Source organism: Theropithecus gelada, chromosome 10 (genome assembly GCF_003255815.1).
Source record: "Theropithecus gelada isolate Dixy chromosome 10, Tgel_1.0, whole genome shotgun sequence".
Taxonomy (NCBI): domain Eukaryota; kingdom Metazoa; phylum Chordata; class Mammalia; order Primates; family Cercopithecidae; genus Theropithecus; species Theropithecus gelada.
In genome coordinates, this window is record NC_037678.1 from 7,312,149 (window position 1) to 7,334,245 (window position 22,097).

At 55.7% G+C, this 22,097-nt stretch overlaps 1 protein-coding gene across 2 annotated transcripts in view; it reads left to right on the top strand.

Moving 5' to 3' along the window:
• The window catches only part of SCUBE1 (signal peptide, CUB domain and EGF like domain containing 1), a 141,862-nt gene that overhangs the window by 58,900 nt on the left and 60,865 nt on the right, over positions 1-22,097 (top strand). The window lies entirely within an intron of this gene.

Genomic DNA, 22,097 nt, shown 5'->3' on the forward strand with positions numbered 1-22,097 from the left:
AGGGCAGGGCCTGGCCCAGGGCCCCACAGCAAGCCAGCCGCAGAGTCAGGACCTGGGAGCTCTTGGAACAAGGCTCTGCTGACATGTGCCAGGTGCTGCACGGGAGCCTGCGCATTCAGCGGAGGGGGAGGGAGAGGATCAAGAGGCCAGCTTTGTCCTTGAGGAACTAGCGAGCTGGTGGTCCTGCACCTATTCAGCCTCAGGGCTGCCCTCCAGAGTGCCCAGCCACCCATCCTTCCTGCAGAGGTCTGAGTGGTGTCCCCGCTGGGCACAGGTAATCAGGAGTCACAACACAGAGGGAGCACCAGGGCCCTGCTCCTCACCCCGCCCTGTCTACTGACGGCTTCCACACTTAGTCCCCAGTGAGAGCGCGCTGCCCACGGGACAGCCCATTCTGAGCTAAGCCCTCAGGGAACACTGTTGGACTCTGGCTCTTCTGTGCCCCAGTGACCACCTCTGTCCCCCGCCCCCTGCTGTTGCTGGCAACAAGCTCCAGAAAGTGGTTTTCTGCCTCATGGTGCCTGTGTCCCTGCAGCTTGGGAGCTCCCTGTGGGCAGGGACTATGGTCCCCACATCTCTGAGTCCCACTGCCAACTTGGGCCTTTGGAAAGGACAGAGGGAGGAAGGAAGACAGGGAGGTGGGAATGGGCAGAGCCAGGATGGGACGGGGAACAAGGCAGGGTGGCGAACAGTTCAGTGTGGACATTGAGGAGCATCAGAACAGCAGTGAGCTCACAGCGCCCTCGGGTCGTGCTGTTAGATATTGGTCAGTGTGGACTGGTGGACCTTGTGGTTGGGCTGGGTAGGGGGCCAGTCAGTAGGGGTCCTCTATCGATGAGGGCCCCCGTTTGGGAGAAATGAGGCCACATGCACAGAGAGCCTGCCGTGCAGCTGCTCTGCTGGGGTTTTATGCAGTGGAACAGGCCGTGGGGCAGCCTGAGGTTCTCCCCCCAAGGACTGCATGAGTTCACCTTCCGGTTAAAGTTTGGAGTTTGTTTAAACACATGTATAAATACGTGTAGGAAACCGCATTGCCCTCCCTCCACAGGCATTCCTTGTGGGACTCGAGCCCACTGTTCACAAAGCTCAAGACTTGGCATCAAGAGTGATGGTGGTCCCAGCCAGAGTCAGAGGTGGGGGCCAGCAGTAGGAAAGCCTGGCGTCCGGAATCAGTCCCTTTGTGTATAATGTGATGATGATGATGATGATGATGATGATGATAGCAAGAGCCGCATCCAATGCATGCTTGTGCATGCTAGGTCCCGCTACCAGGCACTTTCCATGCATTTTCATTCATTGCATCTTTACAGTACCCCATTTTCCAGATCAAGAAACTGAGGCACTGAGAGGTTAGGGAACCGCAAGATTGCCAGTGGCTTCAGGGGATTGGAGGTCTGCCAGTCTGGCCCCAGAGCCTGGGCTCCTGCCTGCCTGATAGCGAAGGCAGCAGCAATGGGGAAGGTTCTGGGACCCCTCTCAGTTGTCGGCCCAGGTATGGTGAGACTCAGGCAGGGCCTGAGGTTCAGCAGAGATGCCTTCACAGCTGGCACCACCTGCAGCTCCAGGCACCGAGTATGCCTCTTTAAGCACCGAGAGTTCAAAAGCCATCTTGTGGTAGAAATTTCCTGCAGTGTGGCACGCACTTCCCTTCTGCCTTCACAGGAACAGCCTGAGTTGGCTTGGCCTCTTTTTTCCTACAGTTCAGGATTCTTGTTATGAACTCAGTTACGCAGACAGAAAACGGTTGCTAATGTTTATCCCCACACTGAATGTCCCCAGACCTCTGGCCTAAAAGTAAACGCTTTTTTTTTGACACTGCTATTAACTGTCAAGTACCACTGTGTTGCCGTGGGTGTTGCTCTGAAGATCATGGCCATATGTTTCCATACACAGACCAGGTAAGAGCCCGTGGGCTCGGGCTTGCTGATAAAATACGTGAGCTTTAGAGCAGCTGCCAGCCTCGTGGGAACCATTGTCACTCATTTCCGAGTATTTGCTGGATGACCTCTGGTTCAATTGAACTTAGTTATTTTGCTTATAAAACCCATCCATGAAGCATTTGGGGGATCTGTTCATTTTATCTGTAAGCTTGCAAGGGCAGATACCTAACAATAACTAGAGTCAAAACAATAGGATTTTTAGAACTTTTTATTTTGAAATAATTATAGATTCATAAGAAACTGCAAAAATAGTGAAGAGCAGTCTCAGATACCCTTCACCCAATTTCCCCCAATGGTGACATCTTACATCACTAGAGTTTAATATCCAAACCAGTATTGGGATGTGGGTACAGTGTGTGAGTGTGGCTCCACGCCGTTTATGACATGTGGATCCACATCACGACCACCACAGTCAATAATTCGCATTTAGTTATCATTGAATAATATCCAAAGCAGTACACTTGTGAGAATGAAAAGAGATACTACTATTAATTATGCCAGGGCTGTGGGTATCAACTGGGACTGTCCCAGGCAAAGCAAGACATTGGGTCACCCTAATACTGCTTCATTTAATCCCTTGAACCCTCGGGTGGGTATAATATCCGTTGTAATTCCTCGAACGCTGTGAGCTGAGTACTAGCCGCTCCCATGTTGCAGATGTGGGCCAGAAGCTCACAGAGGCAAACGGTGTGTCCAGCGGTGGCAGGACTGGAACCCGGGTGGTCTGGGTTCAAATCATGACCCTCTCCCACAGCTGTCTCTCAGTGTTTAAAGGAATCACAACCATCCCATGGCTTCCCCCTTCTTTTTTCAAGTGTGGAAATTGGGTTCTAAAGAGAAGAGGGACCTGCCTGCCCAATATGCTGGTCAGCCTGTGGTCCCCAAATCTATGTGTGCCTGGGCAGGGCATGCTGGATGAGGAGCAGGGCCAGGGGCTTGGCCAGCGGGCTGTTCAAGGCAGAGGAAGCTGAGCTCAGGGCTGGAGCCAGTTGGGTATGGAAAGGGGTTGGAGAAGCCCACAAGAGGCCGAGTGTGGTGGCTCATGCCTACAATCCCAGAACTTTGGGAAGTCGAGGTAGGCAGATCACCTGAGGTCAGGAGTTTGAGACCAGCCTGGCCAACATGGAGAAACCCCATCTCTACAAAAAATACGAAAATGAGCCAGGCATGTGGCACACTCCTCTAATCTCAGCTACTTGGGAGGCTGAGGCAGGAGAATTACTTGAACCCGGGAGGCAGAGGTTGCAGTGAGCTGAGATCGCGCCGTTGCACCCGAGCCTGGATAACAGTAAAACTCCATCTCAAAAAAAAAAAAAGAAGCCTGCAAGAGCAGGTGGCTTCTGAGGTGGTGGCCAGCTGATGGAGAGAAAGTAGGTGGTCAGCAGACAGACGGGCCAGAGTGACATAGGCAGGATGCTGCTGGGAGGATTAAGGCGGGGGATTGGGTAGCAGCAGGAGTTTCTGGTAGAAAGAGAGGGCAAGGGGCTGGCAGGGTCATCTGGGCCCAGAGCTCGGTGGACAGCAACGGATTGGAGGCAGCTGGCCTTAAAACACCACTTCAAGTAGGGCTCTGGAGACAGGGAGCCAGAAACCCTGGGGAGAGGCGCAGGCCTGTTCCCTCACTTTCCTGGAATGATGTCTGGAGCAGAGAGAGTCCTCAGATGCCATCCACCATCCTGTGCCATCTGACTGCAGGCAATGCCGTGGCTGTCCCAGGTCCACAGCGCCTGGTGGGATGGGTGCTCATGTCCGTCCTGGTGTCTGTTTGTTTTACTCCATGGGCCTCACTGGAGGGTGCTTGAGCCTCTGGCCTATGCCTGACACTTTTCCTGTGTGGTTGCTTTTGATTCAGTTCCAACCTAGCTGAGACCCGGGGCCAGTGCCTCTCCCGTCCCCAGTGCCCTTCTCAACTCCCTTCGTCCTGTCAATCGTCCAGCTGCTCCCGCTGCCTGGGTCTCTCCGTCAGGCCAGCCTGTCCTCGCCCCATGGCCCGGGGTCCTCTGACGCTGAAGATTCCAGCTTATTCCAGTTGACCAGAGGAGTCGTCGTCCCACCAGCCGTGGGAGACAATGGGCCCAGGAGCCTGAAGTCAGGCCCAAAGCTGGCGGAACTCAGAGGGACGGGACCCCGTCTAGCAGGAATTCGGACTGTGCCGTGAGAGTGAAGGGTGCCCTGTCGGCCCTGAGGAGAAGGAGAACGAGCCCATTTTAGGAAGATCGCACTTGCCTCAGTTGTACAGGTGAAGCAGGGAGCAGGCCCAGAGAGAGCACTGGAAGCCATCAGGGTCTGGAACCCACATGGGGACAGCAAGGGGAGAGGGCAGGATGGCTGAGGAGGAGGTGACAGGAGGGTGGCCAAGGGAGGTGACAGGAGGGTAGCTGAGGGGAAGGTGACAGAAGGGTGGCCGAGGGGGAGGTGACAGGAGGGTGGCCGAGGAGGGAGGTGACAGGAGGGTAGCCAAGGAGGGAGGAGACAGGAGGATGGCCGAGGAGGAAGGTGGTGGGGATGTGTGAAAGGACGGTGACAGAAGGAGGGCTGATAGGGGAAGTTGGCAGGAGCATGGCTGAGAGAGGAGGTGACAGCATAGCAAGGTAGCAGGAGGATGTCTGCAGGGGGAAGGTGACAGCAGGATGGGTGAGGGGAAGGGACAGGTGGATGGGTGAGGGGAAGGGACAGCAGGATGGGTGAGGGGAAGGGACAGAAGGATGAGTGAAGGGAAGGGACAGAAGGATGGGTGAGGGGAAGAGACAGAAGGATGGGTATGGAGAAGGGGCAGGAGGATGGGTGAGGGGACGGTGAGAGGCTTGGTGAGCTGACTCTTGGCAGAGCCCTCTGTCTGTCCCAGGTTTACACTTCAGCGAGGCCTGTTACCCCTGTCACATAGGTGCGGAATATTTTAGCTTCGGTGGCTCTGGACAAGGTGGGGCCTTGTTCTCTTCGTAGTGCGGAACCCTGGAGGTCTGGGAGACCTGGGGCTCAAGGCAGGGTCCACCGGTCTCTACTTTGAAAGAGGCAGACAGCGCCGAACCCTGCCCAGCGCCTTGCTCAGCATCAGATTCAAGGGGTCCGGGAAAGCCTTGTGCAGAGGGCCACTGCCCACCTTCCTCCTCCTGACTGGCTGGCTCAGGCCTGGCCCAGCCTGGGGCTGTGATCAATTGCAGGGACTTGACTGACTTGAGTGAGGAAAAGCTCAGGATTCAAGGCTTCATTGGGGTTAGGAGCTTGGGACACTCGTGGAGTTTCAGATCTCCCTAGGGGATTGGGGACATCAGGACTCTTCTGCCATCTGTACCGCACTTTAGTGACCACATGCTTGGGCCCCTGCATTCCACCCCCACGGGTAGTACTTGGAAGCCCCATTTTTGTGCCAGGGCAGGTCCTTTCGGAACTCACAGGCTGTACAAGGGTCCAACCTGAGGCAGGTCCCGACCAGACAGTGCGTGGAGGGTTGTGACAGAAGCCAGACAGGGGCTGTGGGAGCCCAGGAGAGCACGCCCTTGCCCACGCCGTCAATCAGCAAAAAGGATTGCATCCTACTTCATTCCTGCTTCTATAACAAAAGAGCTGAGACTGGGTAACTTATAAAGATAGGAGTTTACTTTTCACAGTTCTGGAGGCTGGGAAGTGCAAGATCAAGACTCTGGCAGATTCACCGTGTAGTGAGGACTGCCGTGATGGGGATTCAGTTTCAGCATCATTTTGCAGGAGACATAATCATTCAGACCATAGCACATGCTTCCTGTGTGGTGGGCTTAAAAATAAAGGTTTCTTTCCTGCTGGCACTCAGACCCCTAAGTGGCTGGAGGTGAGGCCCTGCACAGCACATACCCACCGAGTCGGCCACTGTCAGAAGCACTGCCAGAGAAGCCCACCCTGCCTCTGGGGCCTGAGCCCCCTGCTCCAAGTCCACAGCCGTCTCAGGACTGGCTGGGGGCTCCTTGAGAGTTACTTGAGAGTTTTAGGGTACAGGTTTCCTGGGGTTGAGCCAGAGCAGAGACCTAGTGAGTCTCCCCAGCAGTGTCTGGGGCAGCCTGTATCTGAAACCCTTGCCCTGAGCCCTCTTTCCCACCCTAGACTCTAGTCCTGGGCCCTCCCACCAGCCTCCTCCTGGCTGGTCCTTGAGCCTCCTCTTGACTCCGTCTTCCACTCTGCCTCTCCCACTCTGGCTTCTCTGTGGCCTGCAGGCTGACTAGATACTGTCCTTCCCCTATACCTGTCTCAGCCCACAGGTGTCCTCAGCAGGCCCAGCTCCACCCTCCCACAGCTCAGGTATCCTCAGCAGGCCCAGGTCCACCCTCCACAGCTCAGGTATCCTCAGCAGGCCCAGCTCCACCCTCCACAGCTCAGGTGTCCTCAGCAGGCCCAGCTCCACCCTCCACAGCTCAGGTGTCCTCAGCAGGCCCAGCTCCACCCTCCTGCAGCTTTGCTGTGGTTTCCATACAGGGTCGCCTGATGCTCACAGCCACGCTGTGACATGCTTTGGATGAGTACTAATGTCCCCATGATGGGAGGGAAAACTGAGCTTCCCTGAGCTGCATCGTGGAGCAGGACTTCAGGATCAGGGACTGGATTCTGATGCCACAGCCAGTTCTTTTTATCCTGCACCATCCGCTTGCAAACTCAAAAGAAACAAAAGCCAATGGACAGAGACCCACGGGCCCTCCTGAGCCGCCTCAGCCACATACTGATAGCATCCTATCAGTGTGCCTAGCTGTCAGGTTCCTGTTGGCTCCTGGGACGGGACTCCTACAGGATCTGAGCCAGGCCTTGACCTGAGGGGCCCTAGCCCGGCTCCTGCAGGGCCAGAAACATCCCCTGTCTTGTTCCAGGGTTTTCCATTATCGACTGAGTGCTGGGACTTCCTGCTCTCAGGAAGGGACCTGGGACTTGGCTAGGGACTTCCTGTTTAAGGAGAGGGGAGATGGCGTGGCCATGCCACCAAATCCCATCCCAGCCTCAGCACCTGCCTCCTTCAGCCACTCCTTGGAGAAGATCAGCCAGGCAAGAGCGCCAGGCAAGACATGTGGGGTTGCAGGTTCTCCTCGCTCCCCTGCCTGCTGCAGACCAGGTGGACGGGAGAATAAACAGCTCCCTTGCTTACTGGAGAGATTTATGGTGCTACTGGAGGAGGCCTGTCCTGGCCCTGTGCGGTCCGGAATGGCCCTCGAGGCGGGGACAATAAATCCAGCCCATTATTTTTTATGAGCCTCCCACTCCATAAACAACTCTTTTGGCTGGTAAGCCAGCTTCATGCCCCTCTCCTGGCCTGGCCTTGAGCCGGCGCCAGGGGCATCCCCAGCCTGACTTCACATCCGTGGTGTAAATTTCCCCTAAGCTGCAGAACGTTCAAGTCTCCCAGAGTTGCGGGTGCAGGGCACGGAGAGCTGCAACCCAGAGGGCACTAGGCCAACAGGTAGCTTGGCCAGCCCTGGCGTCCTTCTCTGCCACGAGTCCTGGGGCAAACATTCACATATTTTATGATAGAATTGTTTATGAGAATTACAATGAGATCGTATTACAAGACATCGCCCTGTGCGGAGCCCGGTCCGGATCACTGGAACTGTGCACAGCTGTCATACGCATCATAGCCGAGCATAGCGCCCAGACTCTGACACGAGTCATCAGATCCTGAGAACAGTCTGTGTCATGGAGCTACCCCATTTTGCAGGTGAGCAAATGGAGGCTGAAAAGCAAAGAGACTTGTCCATAGTGAAGAAGTAGCAAAGGCAAGATTTGCACCCAGGTCCAACCGCCTCCTAAGATCAAAGACACTCAATGAACAAATGGATGGGGGGCCAAGGGTAGGGGTGCTGTGCAGCCCAGATGCCCCGTGACACAGGGAGCCCCTGCCTCGCCGTGCTGCCCTCTGCCTAGGGCTGCGCTGCCGTCTTTTGCCTGAGTTAATGCGGCAGCTGCCGCACAGGTCTCCCCGCCCCACAACCTTCTGGCAGCAGCCAGAGCCGCTGCTCGGCCCGACCCTCTGGCTCTGTCACTCCCCACTCAAGACCTTCCCGTGGCTCCTGAGAGGAACGTGGTTCTCTGCAGCCTCTCCTTGCTTGCCATGTCCTGAACCAGACATAGTGAACTTCTCATCCTGGCCTCCGCTCACGCAGCTCCCTCTGTCTGGAACTCCCACTCATCCTGACTGCCCATCGCTCACTGAGAACCTTCTACACCTTTTCCCCGCACACCTCCTGATCCCCAAGGCGGGACCTACTCTCCCTTGCCTCTGTCTCATTCGCGCCCCACCCTCAGCCTCCCTGCCCTGTCTCTCGTGTCTCTGCTCCCAGGTCTTTCTCCCCCAAGTGAGACACAAGGACCCCCTTGGATGCAAGGACCCCCTGGCCCCCCAGTATCCAGCCTGGGGTCCATAGGGAGCAGGCAGTCAGGAAGAGCTGAGGCGACGTCATGGAGCTGATGTGCGTGAGAACCGAACGCATGCTGCCCTGGAGGGAAGCTGGCCTGCATGCCTGTTCTAGAGTGAAGTAGCAGAAGCTCTGGAAATGCCATATGTCCCTGTTGGAGGTCACTTAGCATGTTGGTGGCAGAGCTGGGACTTGTCCCAGGCTCCTAGGCTCCAGACCAGCGCCCGCCCCCCACACCGTAGCCCACAGCCTGGCTTCCCACCTGGGGTTTGTGGGCACAGGCCCCGTGCATGGAAAGCCATGCAGATCTGAAGTGTGGGTTCAGAAACCACCAGGCAGATGCCTGGTTGGCAGAGTGGGGAAGCAGTCGAGGTCATCCCGGGTCATTAGGGAGGGGCCTGAGCCCTCCCTAGCCTCGTTAGGGAAATTGGGTTGTGACTGTGGCCACAAGGCCGATCTCCTGGTGGGATGTCTGCCTGGCCACCCCTGGCCGCAGCATTCCCCAGGGCGTCGTCACCCGTCTGAGGCCAGCCAGGTGGGTTTTTGTCCCCCGGCTGGTGGCTGCTTGATTGTGTCACCGGACTCTTTCAGCATGTACATCCCATGGGGCTTCTTCCCTTCCTCCTCAGCCCCCGACCCTGGCTCATCCTTGGCCTCAGCCCTCTCCTAGCTCTCCCCCAAGCTTCTTGAGTCTCCTTGCTGACCAGCAGTGGCCACTTCTGCAGCTCTGACCCCAGTGCCAACTGTCCCCTCAACGGGGACCCCAGCTACAGCATTCTCATCTGCTCAAAACCAAGCACAGCATCTTCCCATCCTCCCAGACCTGTGCTTCCCTGAGCATCCCCCATCAGTGGGGCACCAGCACTGGGGTGCTGCCTTGGTCCTTCCCCTGTGTGGCTCCCACATCCCAGTGTGACCAGATCCTGCGTCTGAGCTCTACTCACCTCCCAAACCCAGCCAGCTTGCTCCCCCTTGCTGCCCTGCCTTCTTCAAAGGCTGTGGTTTCTAATTGGGATCCCTACCTCTGCGTCGTCCCCCTTCCCTCCTGCATCCTGCAGCCCGGGCGCTTTCTCCCCCAAGTTCCTCCATTATCAGGCACTGTTGCCTTCCTGCCTCCGAAGGCCTCCCACAGTCCAGTTCCTCTCTCCTGGTTCCTCTCCATCTGCCTGCTCTTCTCCCTGTTATGGCACACGTGCCCTTTACTGATTACAACCTTGGTGTGTGTCATCCTCTGCCTTTACTGCCATTTCCCATCCCCCCCGCCCTTCCTGGAGAACTCTTAGTCATCCATCAAAACCCAGCGCACTTTCACCTCCTCTCTGAAGCTGTCTCTGACTCTTAGGCAGGTGTGTGTGTCTTCCTCTTGACTCGCGCTCATGCGTTTGAAATGGGTCAGCCCTCTACTGCAGGACCAGTCCGTGAGCTCCCGAGAAGGGCAGGGATGTGTTTAAGTCATCCTTGTGTTTCTCACGCCTCACACAGGGCAGGGTGCAGAGGAAACATGCCGCATGGGAGTGCAGAGGGGACGAGACCATCTCGTAAGGGAGTCATGCCCGAAGTGTGTGCACCATCAGTTCACAAAGTGCCTTCTCACCCCTGGTGCAGAGCGGTGTGCTCAGCCCGCTGCCCGGGAGAGGGCTGCCCGGCGCGTCGTGGTTTGCTGGGTGCTGCACTGCCGTCCCGCCTTGCTCCCTTCTGCAGCTGGTCAGCTTGCAGTTCTGCCAGCTTCTCTCCATGAGGCCTCTCCAGCAGGACAGCCCCAGTTTGTCTGTCAGAAGCGCAGAGACCCCCAGCCTCACTCCCCAGGCCTCTGCGTGAGCTGGTTCCTGCTCCAGAATACCTTTCCCTCCTGCCCAGCCTCGACTCCTGTGCCCCAGGGCACATCACAGAGCGCCTGACTCCTGTGCCCCAGGGCACATCACAGAGCACCCACACATTTGGCTGTTGAGTGCAGCAACAAGTCAGCAGACTATTTTAAAGTTTGAGTCAATGGCGGGAATTGGCTTATGTCCCCAAAGTGGCTGTACCTGCCGATGATCCGAACGTACCTACTGTGCCCTGAGCCCATGAGCCCCTTTCGTCCTTGAAGGGCCATGAGAAGTACCCGCTGCTGCCCCTCATGCACAGCTGAGGGAGGGGAAGCGAGCGCCACTGCTTGTGAAAGCCCCGGGCTCTGGCTCTGCAGCCCCCGCTCCTTTCCACAACATGTGGGTGGACAGTGGTGGAGAGTCACTGGCTGGGGCTCAGGGGCGCTGCTCACATCCTTATAGATTCTCCTGTTCGTGTGTCCACAGTGCCCTTACCATCGTCTCCTTCAGGGTTCCCAGGGCTGCTGTGGGAACACTTTTGGGATGCTGCCACCTTGGCCCCCATACCTGGGCACCCTCCATCTCATCACCTGCTGGAAAGGAAAAACAGACCTTTTCCCCCTTCATGGCAGGCCATGGCCAGGGCACCTGCCTGAGTTCTCTGGTGGTAGGAGCTATACGGCTAAGGGTGGCACCAGACAGCCTGTCCGTCCGCCATGGCTTCCTTTAGGGTCCCTGTGGAGGGCAGGGCAGGGTTGCCACATAAAATACAGAGTGCCAATTTAAACTGGGATTTCATATAAACAAGTAATTTTTTTATTACAAGTATGACCCATGCAACTTTTGAACATGCTTATACTCAGGAGGTATTGGTTGTCCATCTGAAATTCAGATTGAATGGGGCGTCCTGTATTTTTATTTGCTAAACCTGGCAACCCGAGGGAGGAAAGAAGGACACCTCCAGCCTCCCGGGCCTTGGAGGAGTAGAAGCTCCGGGGGTGAGTGAGTCTCTCGACCAGGCCTTCTCTGGTGCAAGACCCCGGGTCTGTGGGGGCAGAAAAACTTGATTGTGGTGGCACCTAGTGGCCAGCCTGGGAAATTTCAGGAATCAAGGGAGAGGAAGGGGGAAGAAACTAGGCAGGGCGGGGTCTCCAGGTAACAAGCCAGCGTGCGGGGGAGCGGGAGGGGGCCAGCCTTACAGAGCACCCGCCGCAGCTTGAGGGATCTGAGCTGGAGCCCATCACCTCTTTACTGCCCTTGAACACTCTTACAAAAGAAAGTTGTAAGCGGGGCGTGGTGGCTCACACCTGTAATCCCAGCACTTTGGGAGGCCGAGGTGGGAGGATCACTTGAGGCCAGGAGTTCGAAACCACCCTGGGCAACATGGTGAAACCCCATCTCTACACAAAATACAGAAATTAGTCAGGTGTGGTAGCACACACCTGTAGTCACAGCTACTCCAGAGCCTGAGGCAGGAGGATTGCTTGAGCCCTGGAGTTCAAGGCTACAGTGAGCTGTGATTTGATTACACCACTGCACTCCAGCCTGGGCGGCAGAGTGAGACCCTGTCTCAAAAAAAAAAAAAAAAAAAAAAGAGGGTTTTAGTCTCCCCATTTTATAAATTAGGCCACAACAGGTTCTAAAACCACATGCCTTAGAAACGACTGGGATTGGGATGCAAATCAGAGCTGTTGAATCAACCTGCCCCACCTCAGTGTTGCCCGGCCCATAGAGCTTTCTGTGGCTCTGCAAATGTTTCGTGGTCCTCCCAACTGTCAGAGACAAAACCACCTCCCATATCACAGAGGTAGCTTTCTGGGGGTTCCCGGTGCCAGGACTAGTCAAGGCCCTGGGGTGGGGAGGGGGTGCTGAAGGGAGGCTGACGTCCATCCTGCTTTCTGAGAAGCATGCCGGGAGCCAATCACAGTCCCAGCTCTGTCTGTCCGTCCATCTGTGTACACAGGGCATGCCTGTTGGTGAACCGCATGGCAGTGACTTGGCCTCAAACTGAGAATGAGCGTGTGGGGTTGGACACCCTTCCCTCCTCGGTCTCAGCCCAGGGCCTGCACACAGGTGATGTTTAGCAAAGGTTTGTCAATTGCAGGAGTGAAGGAATGCGTGAGTGGAAAGATCAAGGGCAATAGTCCTTGTCACCCATCTCCTGATGTGCCAGAAAGAGCGCTGAGCTTGACTGAAAGTGGGAGGCTGCATATGGACTCTGCACTGACAGCTGCGTGACCAGGGCAAGTCACTGCCGCGTGACCCAGGACAGTCACTGTCTCGTGGGCTTCAGCCTCCTCATGGAAATGGAGAGGCTTCACCTAGATGCGCTCCAAGGCCCCTTCCAGTTCTGGCTTTCCAGAAAACCAATCCATTCTGGTTTTTGCTTGCATGTAAACACAAAGCAGGACAATTTCTCTTGGAGCTGTGCCCCATGTCCGTGCCCGGCAAGCTCATCAACCAACCACCCTGCAGGGGTTTATTGGGCACCCATTCGGACTTCACTGTGGTCCGGCCTCTAGGAGAGCAGATCAGGAGGGGGCACAGACAAGGAGCTGGCTGGTTGGTAGAAAGGCCTGCGCCTGCCTGGAGTCCTGGGGCTGGAAACCAAGGAGGCACTCCCTAAATACTTGTGGAATGAAGGGGCACATAAGCACGCGAGCAGATGAACGTGGAAGGCGTTGGGAGCCAGATACTACAAGGTGTGGGCTCTTGTGGCTGGACCAGCTGGGTGGTGAGTGCTGAGCCAAGGCTGTGCACACCCAGGACGACTAGTCCTCTGGGGCCCTGGCAGGGGCCTTTGAACCCTGGAGGAGGGCCCAGGGTTGGTGTCAGAGTAGAAGAGACGGTGCTGTGAGTGTGTGGAGTGGGTGGGAAGGGGACCGGGCAGAGTGGGCCAGCCTTTTTGCTGGGTCACACACCCAGCTGGGACCCAGGACCCCAAGAGGCTCTGGGGGATAAACTCTCCCCTACATCCAATATGGCATATTGGCCAAAGCAGAGGGGGCGGTGAGGAGGAGGACGAGAGGAGCAGAATTCCCTTGAGGGCCATCAAGGCTGCCAAGTGGGTACCAGGGCTGATGAGGTGTGAGGTGAGCACTTATTGGAGGGGCTAGAACCACTTTGGGCTTTGCCAGTGGAGTGGCCACCAGGGCATCAGCTCCCTACTCCCTCACACAAGGTAGAAGACCTGGGGCAGGAAGTCTCTTAATCTCTCGAAGCCTCAGCATCCTCACCTATCAGGTAAGCGCTGGTTGTACCTGGCACTTGGTCATTGAGATGTTCAGTTAGTGAGGTTTGCAACGAGCCTATTGTGGGGCCTGACACAGGGGAGCTCTGGGGAAGTCGAAGCCCACAGTCTTTGGTCACTCGCATCTCCCAGAGGGGACTCCCCCTAGGGATGCTGCCTGGGCTTGGCTAGGCTCAGGGTTAACTGCGGGTTCTAGTCTGGGGCAGCCAGCTGTTGGTGCCCGGCAGGCCTAGATTTGCCCCAGAGGATGTAGTCTGGGGGATACAGGGTGGGAGGCAAAGCCTTGTGTTTCTACTGAAGCCGAGGCCGCACAGTGAGAGGCTCTGTGTGCCGCTCCAGGGGCAGATGCTCTTAGCATGTAATTAGGGGATCAAGGGGGAGCCAGACCAGCAGCCAGGTCTGGGCCTGCAGACAAGTATACCGCTGTTGTCTGAGAGTTGGCCCCTGTTCTGACACAGTCCAAATCCAGAGTAACTGAGCCCAGGCCGCTTACCAGTGAGCCTGGGTTCATCAGACGGTTCCTGTGTGTTCACTGGGTGTTAGGCATTGTGCAGGGGACGAGGGCAGAGAGGTAGCTCAGGTGTGGGCCCTGTCCTTTTGAGAATCCCCCATCTAAAGGGAGGAAGACAATGTGTAACAGCTACAATTAGTGTGGTGGGTGCTATGAGCAAGGAGGGGGCAGGGGAGTCCCAGGCACGGCCCCAATCCAACCTAGGCACTTGTGGAGAGGGTGAAAACAAGGAGGGCTTCCTGGAAGAGGTGACACAGAAATAGCATCTCAAGTAACTAGCCAGAAGTGGCCATTCAGAGGAGGGCGAGAGCATGTCCCAAGCAGAGGAAAGCACCTTCTCAAAGGCCTCAGGGTGGGAAGGGAGGGCGGGTTGTGCAGGGCGGCCACCAGGCTGCCCCTCGCCAAGGGCTCGAGGAAGGATGAGCAAGCTGGAGAGGCAGGTGGTGGGGGTCAGGGAGGACCTTCAGTGCCAAACTGAGAACTTTCAGCCTAACCCTTTGGGCACTGGGTGCCGGGGCATCGAAGAGTTTTTTCATTTGTTTGTTTTGCTTGTTTTGTTTACAGTAGGAAGACACAGTCAGATTTATGCACTAGAAAGTTCCCTCTGCCACTGGAGAAGGGCAGGTCTTCAAGTCAGACAGACCCGGGTTTCAGTTTCGCCTCTACCTGCCTCCCATGTCCTCATCAGTGACCACGGGCAAATCGCTTCACTTCTCTGAAGAGCTTCTGTTACGTGGGGATAAAGCTACTTACCTTGCTGGGTGATGTTGTAAAGGCTTCTCTGTCTCTGCCAGGCCCTGGCTCCGCAGGGTATGTTCCCAGCCCACGGGGGGCTCTCCGTGGATCTGAGGAGACTGGCAGGACAGGATCAGAATCGGCACCCTGGAGAAGCTGTCGTTGGAGATGGCCTTGGCGAGACAGTGTGTTGCGGCTCCAGCTCTGTTTGCTGGGTTCAGCCCCCTCACCTTACCTCAGTCACTAACCTCTGTGCGTTCAGTGTTCTCATCTGTTAAGTGGACGTAATAGAGGTTGAGCATCCTTAATCCAAAATGCTTGGGACCAGAAGTGTTTCTAGTGTTGGATTTTTTCACATGTAGGGACATTTGCAGGTACATAATGAAGTATCTTGTGGATGGACCCAAGTCTAAAGATGGAACACGTTTGTTTTATGTACTTCTTGTACACATAGCCTGAAGGCAATTCTACATGGCATTTCAATAATTTTGTTCATAAAACAAAGTTTGTGTGAAGTACTTACGTGTAGAATTCTCCACCTGTGGCATCATGGCAATGCCCAAAAAGCTTTGGGTTTTGGAGCCTTTCAGATTCTGGATTTTTGGATGAGGGATGCTCAGCCTGTGCACAGCCCCTCATGGGCTTTTCGGGGAATCTGTGAGGTAAGGAGTCTGGTTTGTGGCAGGCCTGGCGCACAGGCAGCTCCGATGAACGCGGGAGGCTGCACTGTTGCCATCGTCATCTCTCCCACCAGCCCGGACCCTACAGCTGTTCTGCACCCTTCCCCCTGGGCACCACCTCCCCCCGGTTTCCTTCAGCCCCCCTTCAACGTTGGTGGGAGCTCGTGTTTGTTTTTCCCTGCATGGCTTGGACAGCTTGCGGAGTCAGGGTTGGGGAAGGCAGCCGCCGCCTCCCACTGCCACCCCCAAGGCTCCAACCTCTTTCTTGGCTCCATAATTTTCTATTGATGAGGCAAAGGGAGGAAAATCCCTTCCTCCCAAGTTGAGGGGGAAGGGCGGAGCAAGGTGATTGTTCTTTTCTCCCTGCTCTGCCGTTCCCAGCTTGCCATCCCTTCCCATGTATTTAAGGGACATGGATGCAGAAAATGATGTTATTGATGAAGTCGCCATAGCAACGACCCTCAGGAGGCACACATTCCAGCTTTGTTATCCGGCCGTGGCGGCAAGAAAGGCCCCGCTCCTAAGTACAAACACACTGGGCCGCGCGGCCCTGCTTGAGATGCATCCGTGAACTTTGCATTGCAGAGGATGTGATGTATGCGCTGGCTCAGGGTCAGGCAGACCGCGCCGTCGTTTCTCTCCGCGAAAACCCTAGTGGAGTACCCAAGAATGACCAAAGGCCTTGGGGGAAGATAGGCCCCAGTGGGTAAGGGCTGCCGGGGCCTGTCAGAGTCCAGAGGAGATGGCGACCTGGGGGAGGGTCCATCGGGAGGAAGCACCGGGCACTTGGAGAAGAAGACACAGCCCGGGGCACATCTTCCCCCATGCTGTCCCAACCTCCGTCTGCTTGTCTGGAAGGTGGGCACGGTGATGCCCGCTCCTCAGGCTTGTGAGGGTCCAAGTGAATGAAAGTGTAGTCAGGACTCAAGTTCATACATCACGTCTTCCAGAAAACTCAGAAGCAGCTCTCTTAAATGTGTCCAATCCAGCCCTCCTCCCAGTCCCCATCACCACTGCCCTTCCACCAGACTTTGTCCCTTTCAGAGTGATAGCAACAGCCTCTCCCCTGTCCTGGCCTGCAGTCCTGGCCCTCCAGGGCATCTTCCACACAGCCTCCAGAGATCTGAAACACAAGCGTGTCGCTCCCCTACTGACAACTCCCCTGTGGCTTCCTTCTGGCCGGGACAAAGTCCCACAACAGCCTATCTGTGCGCTTACCCAGCACCTCACTCACCCAGACACTGGGACTGCACATTTAGCACACTCCGGGAGGCAGGTGCTGCTATTGTCCAGCTCCACATAGGTGGAAACCGAGGTAAGGGGTGAAGGGGTAAAGGGCTGGCCCGGGGTCACGCAGCAAGTGGCAGCCTAAATGTGGACCCGGCATTGTGGCAGCAGAGCATCTGTCCTCTCCTTGCTCCCTGGCCCATCTTGGGCACCAAGGAGACACTTGGTCTGAGTTTGCAGCATATAATTGGATTTGGATGGTTGGATCAGATTAGATTCGACCTGGCGGGCCGCCTGGCCTGACGGGCATCAGGCCTCTGAAGACCAGGATTTCTGGGAATGACTCTGAAATTCTATCTCACTTCCCATCAAGAAGGGGAGACCAGCAGGGCTCTCTGCTGAACTTGCCTCTCCCTGGTTCTCCCCTTATCTAGGTCAAGGGAGCTGTCCTATGGCTCCCAAGAGCAGACGTGACACAAATCAGGGAGCCACAGGAGGATGGAGTTTTTGAGCTGGGGCCCTCCGGCCCTCAGGCTCACAGAAGCCTGCTCTGCGCCTGGGGCTTGGGGTTGAGCCTGAGTGGGCTCGGCCCCTGCTCTGGAAGAGCTCACAGGCTGGCATCAGTGGACACAGCCTGCAGCTGCCGCTGGCTGCGTGGGCCTGACTGGCTCAGGGGAGCTGGAGGAGGCCCAGGGGAGTCCTTCCCAGGTCACAGCAAAGCGGGTAGAGTCACAGACCCACAGATTCCTTTCCCATCTGGAGTCCAGGCCCATCCCTAGAGCAGAAGGGCTTGGAACCAAGCACCTCGCATGCCTCAGGGTTCACCTTTTCCCCTTCAAATCTCGACTTGGCCCTCATGGCCCCGGCTGCCATCCAGAAATACCACCTGCAGGAGGGGATGAGTTGGCATTCCTTCCCGATAGCTCACTGCCCTCAGACAGCCCCTCTGGGAGAGGGCAAGGAGGGCATGCCACCTGTTCTGTCTCTGAGGTTCGGAGGCACAGAGGATACCACAGGTGCTGCAGCGGGTGGGGCCAGTGCCCTATCCCTGCCCCAGCCTGCCACCCTGGTCCCTGTGTCGCTGTGCTTTGTCTGTCAGGTGAGGAACTAGAATGGGCCATCCTTAGGTCCTGCTAGTGCTGGGGCCTCTTCCTGTCTAGGACGCTGTGTTAAGTGAGGAGGAAGGGACTGTTCCACAGTGACCGCGGGACTTCTCAGAGCCTTTAACATGTGCTGCGAATTTCCCACATCAGGCATCCAAAGCACTGTGTTTCTAGCACACGCAACTAGGGATGCCGCAAGAACGTTTTCAAAATTCTAGCCTTGCCTCCTAAAATAACAGACAACAGGCTTCATCTGTTCCGAAATAGGGGGCTTTATTTCTTCTTCCTACCTTGCTCCCTCCTCTCTCCATTCTCCCCTCTCTTTCCCCACTCATTCTTCCCTTTCCTTTCACCCACTGTTTGCAGATCCCTAACCCTCCGCCAGGCCCTGTGCTGGGTACTTGTGATACTGAAAATAATAAAGCTCAGGTCTCCCCATCCGGTTACCCACGGTTGGCAGGAAAGAGTGTGACGGAAGCAACTATTCCGATTTCTGACGAGGCAGAATGAAGCAAGGGCAGATAGGAGTGCTGTCGCAGCAGCCTTGCTCTACCCAGACCCTCCCTGTGCCTCCCTTGATATCGTTACCTTGTTTGAGCTTCCCAGCAACCCTCAGGGGCAAAGATTATTACATCCCCATTTCACAGCTGAGAAAATGGACATCCTGTGCTGCAGGGGAGCTGAGGCTCCGTCCTCACCTCAGGGCCTGCCAGTGATGGCTGTGGAAGGTCAAAAGTGGAGCCAGGGTGTGCGCTTCGTGGAGAGGCTGCTCTGAGAGCTTCAGGGGACGCAGCATCTGAACTGGCCTTGGATTTCGCTGGGCTCCTAAGTCTGGAAACAGTGGCCAGTAACAGGCACCATGTAGTCGCCCACTCTGCACCACGTTCCCAATCCTGTTCCGCCTAGGAAACGTCTGCTCCCTGTCAGCCGTCTGGGTGCCACAGGTGTAGCCGAGTGACCCCAAGGCAGGAGAGCTTAGGCTGGGAGCCCCAGTGACCCAGGTTCCAGCCCTGCTATATGTGCTGGAACACTCATTTCCCACCTCAGGGGCTCATTTTCTGTCTCTGTAGGATGGATAGACAAGATGGGCTGCAGGCAGGGGTCCAACCCTGACCCTCTGTGGTTCTCCAGCCACAGAACCTATCTGCTTGTGGCCTCCAGAAGCCAGTGTTGCCCCCGCGTGGAGGTGAAAGCGATGCAGCTGACAGTCGCTGATGAGCACCTGGGAAGCCACAGCCAGCCCCCAGGCCAGGCAGTAGCAGCCATCCTTGCAGTGGTTGTGGGGTCATTTTGAAATGTGATAGTGATGCTCCCCCGACCACCCTTCTCAGGGAGGAGGCGCCCCAGAAGCACTCAAGCTGAGCAGACTCCAGCCTGACCACAGCCTCACCACGCAGCAGGTGAGCCTGGCTCGCGCGGGCCTGACTGCTGCATCTCAGGGCACCCCGTTCTGGAAAATATAGTTTTCAATACAAATATATGGGTTGTGCTAACATGTAATACTTTTTTTCTTTTTTTTTTTTTTCTTCTTTGTTTTTTCTTTTTCTTTTTTTCTTTTTTTTTTTTTTTTTTTTTTTTTTTTGAGACAGTCTCACTCTGCCGCCCAGGCTGCAGTGCAATGGCGCGATCTCAGCTCACTGCAGCCTCCGCCTCCTGAGTTCAAGCAGTCCCGCCTCAGCCTCCTGAGTAGCTGGGATTACAGGCGTGCACCACTATACCTGGCTAATTTTTGTATTTTTAGTAGAGATGGGGTTTTACCATGTTGGCCAGGCTAGTCTCGAATTCCTGACCTCAGGTGATCCCCCTGCCTCACCCTCCCAAAGTGCTGGGATTACAGGCGTGAGCCACCACGCCCAGCCCACATGTAATATGTTTTTTGTCTTGTTTTTAAATAAGCTAATGAGTAAATGTAAATTTCTCTCTGTGATATCTAGCCAGTCTTGATAGCTGTAACACATAAACCTGTCCATCAAAGCGATTTGGCCTCCTTTATAATTGTCAGGAATGTAAAGAGGTCCTGAAGCCAGTCCCACTAACAATCACCGGCCTGTCCCTTGCCCTCTGTTACGGAGCCTGTGGGGGCTCCCATGCTGGGGGTGCTGGGTGAGAGGCAGCGTGCAGGGGGCCTTTCTTGGGGTGTTGAGTGAGGATGGCTAATCACAGGACCTGAACTCCACCTCAGGGTCTTTAGGTGGGAGATGAAGTGCTCCACCCGCTTCCCCAAGTTGTTGAGAGGTAAAGTAGAGACCTTTGAGACCAGCTGACTACAGATAAGACCTGGGGCTCACCCTTCCCAGCTCTTCGATTCTGTTACTTAGCATCTTATTGACTGTGTGGGTTACCACAGTCCATAGTCATGCGAGATTACATCCCCAAAGTGTCCTTCACCAAGAAAACAACAACATCTTGGCTCAGTGTTAAAGTCTCTGGAGTCTTAAGAAGAAAGATCACTTAATGGCAAGTCCACGATGAGGGAGAAAACTGAATGACCTCTAGAGTTTAATATTCCATTACCCGGGGCTCCGGCACGCATCAGCTCCCCAGTGACAAATGTATGGTTGGTGATGATTAGCAAGGCTTCTTGTAAATTGTGATTCTTTGGCTGGGAAGGGAAATTCAATCTCCCTTTCTTCATCGTCTGTAATCCTGAGCCAAACAAGGGCCCGTAGGCTCTTCCCAGCTCAGGAAGAGAGCACAGATCTGCTCACAGCATTGATCGCCTGTGCCGGCCATAGGACAGCCCTAGGATGTCACATGGGTGGTGGCATGGGGAGACACGGGGAGTAGAAGGCAGGAGCCAGGAGGCTTTGTGGAACTGGTGGAGTTTGAGGGAAGCCTAGGATTTAGTTTATGGAAGATAGGAGAGGGTGTCCGGCCCAGGAGGAAGGAGCAGCAAGGGGAGATGGAGCACCCTCGAGGGCTGCTGAGCAGGCATTGTGGGATGGCGAACCATGGAGTGTGTGCAGCTGGGAAGAAGCTGGAACAGCAGGGAGCCATGGAAGCCAAATGAACAGGGAGTGAGGGAGGCTGGACTCAGCCCACCGCTGACAACAGCCGTCAGTGATGGTCAGGGAGATGGCTTGCTGGCCACCACCCACTGGCCAAACCCTGGCCAGGGCAGGAGGCTCCCAGAAGACCTGATGAGGGACTGAACATGTCTCAGTAGTCTGAGAAGGTTTCTCTACCAAGAGCCGCCTCTCAGGAGGGGCTGCCTGGTCCAGCCAGGCCCCAGGGAGGAGCCACGCTGTCTCCAGACCTGCGGGAGAGACACCGGCCTCAGGAGTCAATGCCCCCACAGACAGACCTCATCTCTTATTGCCTGGCATTTCCTGTCTGTAACTGGATTTAATTTGCACAGCTCCTCCATGAGACAGAGGTGATCGCGCCCATTCTAAGATTAGGCTCAGAAAAGCGAAGCAGTTGTCTCCGAGGCCACAGCCAGGAAGGAAGCCAGATTCACACCTACATCTGCCTGACTTTACAACGACCTTTCTAAGAAAGAGACGTGCTATGGCTGGCTGGTCTCAGCTTGCGAGAGCTAACTGTGCACATTTGTTCCCAGCTCTACCCTCGGCGACATCTCCCTGGTACTTTGAAATGAGCCATGGCTGGCGTATTTATCCCACATACATTGGTAAATACTGCAGATCAGCCTCCACCCCCGCTGGCTGTTAAGCGTTGACCGCACGCCACTATCTGTGCGACTCAGGCGCTGATGCTCTTTTGGAATCGAGCCGGCGGAAAGGGTGTTTCCGTGTGAACTCGCAGCTTCTCTGCGGGGCAGCAGCATGACAGCGCTTTCCGTTGTTCACTCGTTGCTTAGTTAGACTCTGCATCATTCCAATGATTGGATTGATTAGTGAGAAACTCGAGGTGAGGAAATATGAGTCACAAAATTAGGTGAAACCAGGAGTCACCGTGCTGGGCAAAATGCAGGCTTCCTCGTTTCCGTTTGTTTGTTTGACTTTTAACTTCAGACGTTTTTATCTTTATTACAACTAGCAGGGTGTTTGTGTTTTTAAATCTATTCTGTGTTGCTGCATACCCGTATTTAAAGTGGACGGGGTCAGGATTGAGCCAGTCCTCCTCTGGAACAAGAGGCCAGTGTGTCCCGGGGGAAGGAGGTCGCCCTGTGCGTGTTCGCCGTCCGCAGCCTTCACTGCCGCTCCCCGAGCCGGCTTAGCTCCTGCCTGAGCTTCCTGTGGGTGGAGGTGGAAGGCAGGTCACAGAGCCGATGGGGTGGCAAACAGAGGCTCTTCCCTTTCATCTGCCTTGGCCTCTTGATGGACTTGTGACCTACAACCTCTCACTTGACCCCTGACCTCATAAATTCTGGAAACGCCTCACAAATCACCAGGAAGATAAACATCAACTGAGGTCAACGGAAGGGGGTATGAGCCACTGCAGGCAGACAGAGAGGGGAGATCCAGTCTGCTGGGCGGGTGGGGGTACCCTAGAACCATGGGTGGCTCAGGAGA